Raw genomic sequence first — 3895 nt, forward strand, 5'->3', positions numbered from 1 at the left:
ATCTCATCTCGGTACCTAATGGCAGTCAGGCTACCTCTCAATTTATAACACACATTTAGAACGCTCATTTAGAACGCTCTTTTAGAACCCTCGTTTAGAACGCTCATTTAGAACGCTCTTTTAGAACCCTCGTTTAGAACGCTCATTTAGAACGCTCTTTTAGAACCCTCGTTTAGAACGCTCATTTAGAACCCTCATTTAGAACCCTCATTTAGAACCCTCATTTAGAACCCTCATATAAACGCTCTTTTAGAACCCTCATTTAGAACCCTCATATAAATGTTCCTTTAGAACCCTCATTTAGAACCCTCTTTTAGAACCCTCGTTTAGAACCCTCATTTAGAACGCTCATTTACAACAACAATCAGCGTTTGAGCTGGACACACTTTTTTCAGAAACTATTTACACAAAAACACACACAGTCCTTACAAAGTTTATCTCCAGAATGTGAGCAGTTTATTTTTTGAAGGAAATGGTTCATATATTCACAGAAGTATATATATTTAATCACTGAACAGTAGCAGACCTAACTTCATCTGTTCCTGACTCTGGATAGTGGATTAAAAAGACAACCTGTTGTTACATCAACACCAGACATCATGATTCATGGAAATGGACATTGGATTTTATCAAATATGAAAACCTTAAATCTCTTCAAATTCAAATCAGTCAGAAAATAAGGATTGTACATAAAACAGAGCAGAATAAATCATCACATCTGGGGACCATCACCACCAGCATGACTAGTATCTATGTGGACCCTACTACAGTTTAACCAGCTCAGCTATAGACTACACCAGCATGACTAGTATCTATGTGGACCCTACTACAGTTTAACCAGCTCAGCTATAGACTACACCAGCATGACTAGTATCTATGTGGACCCTACTACAGTTTAACCAGCTCAGCTATAGACTACACCAGCATGACTAGTATCTATGTGGACCCTACTACAGTTTAACCAGCTCAGCTATAGACTACACCAGCATGACTAGTATCTATGTGGACCCTACTACAGTTTAACCAGCTCAGCTATAGACTACACCAGCATGACTAGTATCTATGTGGACCCTACTACAGTTTAACCAGCTCAGCTATAGACTACACCAGCATGACTAGTATCTATGTGGACCCTACTACAGTTTAACCAGCTCAGCTATAGACTACACCAGCATGACTAGTATCTATGTGGACCCTACTACAGTTTAACCAGCTCAGCTATAGACTACACCAGCATGACTAGTATCTATGTGGACCCTACTACAGTTTAACCAGCTCAGCTATAGACTACACCAGCATGACTAGTATCTATGTGGACCCTACTACAGTTTAACCAGCTCAGCTATAGACTACACCAGCATGACTAGTATCTATGTGGACCCTACTACAGTTTAACCAGCTCAGCTATAGACTACACCAGCATGACTAGTATCTATGTGGACCCTACTACAGTTTAACCAGCTCAGCTATAGACTACACCAGCATGACTAGTATCTATGTGGACCCTACTACAGTTTAACCAGCTCAGCTATAGACTACACCAGCATGACTAGTATCTATGTGGACCCTACTACAGTTTAACCAGCTCAGCTATAGACTACACCAGCATGACTAGTATCTATGTGGACCCTACTACAGTTTAACCAGCTCAGCTATAGACTACACCAGCATGACTAGTATCTATGTGGACCCTACTACAGTTTAACCAGCTCAGCTATAGACTACACCAGCATGACTAGTATCTATGTGGACCCTACTACAGTTTAACCAGCTCAGCTATAGACTACACCGGCATGACTAGTATCTATGTGGACCCTACTACAGTTTAACCAGCTCAGCTATAGACTACACCAGCATGACTAGTATCTATGTGGACCCTACTACAGTTTAACCAGCTCAGCTATAGACTACACCAGCATGACTAGTATCTATGTGGACCCTACTACAGTTTAACCAGCTCAGCTATAGACTACACCAGCATGACTAGTATCTATGTGGACCCTACTACAGTTTAACCAGCTCAGCTATAGACTACACCAGCATGACTAGTATCTATGTGGACCCTACTACAGTTTAACCAGCTCAGCTATAGACTACACCAGCATGACTAGTATCTATGTGGACCCTACTACAGTTTAACCAGCTCAGCTATAGACTACACCAGCATGACTAGTATCTATGTGGACCCTACTACAGTTTAACCAGCTCAGCTATAGACTACACCAGCATGACTAGTATCTATGTGGACCCTACTACAGTTTAACCAGCTCAGCTATAGACTACACCAGCATGACTAGTATCTATGTGGACCCTACTACAGTTTAACCAGCTCAGCTATAGACTACACCGGCATGACTAGTATCTATGTGGACCCTACTACAGTTTAACCAGCTCAGCTATAGACTACACCAGCATGACTAGTATCTATGTGGACCCTACTACAGTTTAACCAGCTATAGACTACACCAGCATGACTAGTATCTATGTGGACCCTACTACAGTTTAACCAGCTCAGCTATAGACTACACCAGCATGACTAGTATCTATGTGGACCCTACTACAGTTTAACCAGCTCAGCTATAGACTACACCAGCGTGACTAGTATCTATGTGGACCCTACTACAGTTTAACCAGCTATAGACTACACCAGCATGACTAGTATCTATGTGGACCCTACTACAGTTTAACCAGCTCAGCTATAGACTACACCAGCATGACTAGTATCTATGTGGACCCTACTACAGTTTAACCAGCTCAGCTATAGACTACACCAGCATGACTAGTATCTATGTGGACCCTACTACAGTTTAACCAGCTCAGCTATAGACTACACCAGCATGACTAGTATCTATGTGGACCCTACTACAGTTTAACCAGCTCAGCTATAGACTACACCAGCATGACTAGTATCTATGTGGACCCTACTACAGTTTAACCAGCTCAGCAGTACCAAAGAGATTAAACCCAGGATAGAGGGGCTGAGTGAATGTGGTCTGGACTCTGTGGAGGAGGGTCATTGTGTCAGAGACACTGTAGAAGGACAGAGTACCTGCCTTGTGATCCAGGTACACTCCTACTCTGGAGGACTGAGGGCCTGATACTTTAGTCTTAACATTATTGTGTCTGAAATAATAACCACCTCTAGAGCACTGTAAACTCCAGGACTTGTTATTGAATCCAAATCCATTACCTGTCTCTGTTCTGCTGATGTCTTTATATGAGACTGCTGTAATAACCAACTCCCCACTCCACTCCACCTCCCAGTAACAGCGTCCAGACAGACCCTCTCTACACAGAACCTGGTACTGGTTGGTGAATCTGTCTGGATGACCAGGATATGGTTGGACTTGGTCTGTATAGGTCACCTTTCTGTTCCCTTCAGACAGAGAGAGGAGTGTGTGTGCTGTGTTTGGGTCCAGTGTGAGCTGGCAGGAATCTGGGAGAAGAGCAGAGACCAATGAGGGGAGTCAGAACAATAAGTTAAGTCAGATACTGTATCTACCCTGTCTTTGATTAGAGCACAGCAGAGATCAAATCAGAGAAATATGAGGAGTCAGATAGATACCCAGTCTTTGATTAGATCTACTATTGCTATATATTTCTAGAGGGATTGTTAGGAGTGGCAGTAAAAAGAGACTGTTAGTTACTTCACAATAAAGAGACTCACATTGTAACAACTGTTCTCTGGTCTTGGGCTCTGGAGGCAGAACAACCTCCACTATATTCACTACAGACACACAAACACATTGACAGAGAGAGGGAATGTTATCATCATACCATATTCCACATGTATATGACTAGTAGGGAACTTTCAATGGTCTAAAGTTGATGTTCTGATTGTTTTCAACACACCTGTAGTGGAGATCTTGGTCCATTCTCCTTTAAGGAAGTCTTC

The 3895-nt window shown here is 42.3% G+C and overlaps 1 pseudogene across 1 annotated transcript in view; it reads right to left on the reverse strand.

Annotated features, from left to right (window-relative positions):
• Positions 1 to 433: 433 nt before the first annotated feature.
• The window catches only part of LOC145876109 (tripartite motif-containing protein 16-like), an 11392-nt pseudogene continuing 7930 nt past the window's right edge, over positions 434 to 3895 (reverse strand). Inside the window, exons 4-6 of the transcript XR_014391417.1 lie at positions 3853 to 3895; positions 3668 to 3727; positions 434 to 3436 (exon numbers count right to left, since the gene is read on the reverse strand). The exon at positions 3853 to 3895 is cut by the window's right edge and continues 107 nt beyond it. The product of XR_014391417.1 is annotated as a tripartite motif-containing protein 16-like (transcript). The remainder of the gene's footprint in view (positions 3437 to 3667; positions 3728 to 3852) is intronic.

Source organism: Salmo salar, unplaced genomic scaffold (genome assembly GCF_965601325.2).
Source record: "Salmo salar unplaced genomic scaffold, fSalSal1 ptg000432l, whole genome shotgun sequence".
In the NCBI taxonomy this organism is placed as follows: domain Eukaryota; kingdom Metazoa; phylum Chordata; class Actinopteri; order Salmoniformes; family Salmonidae; genus Salmo; species Salmo salar.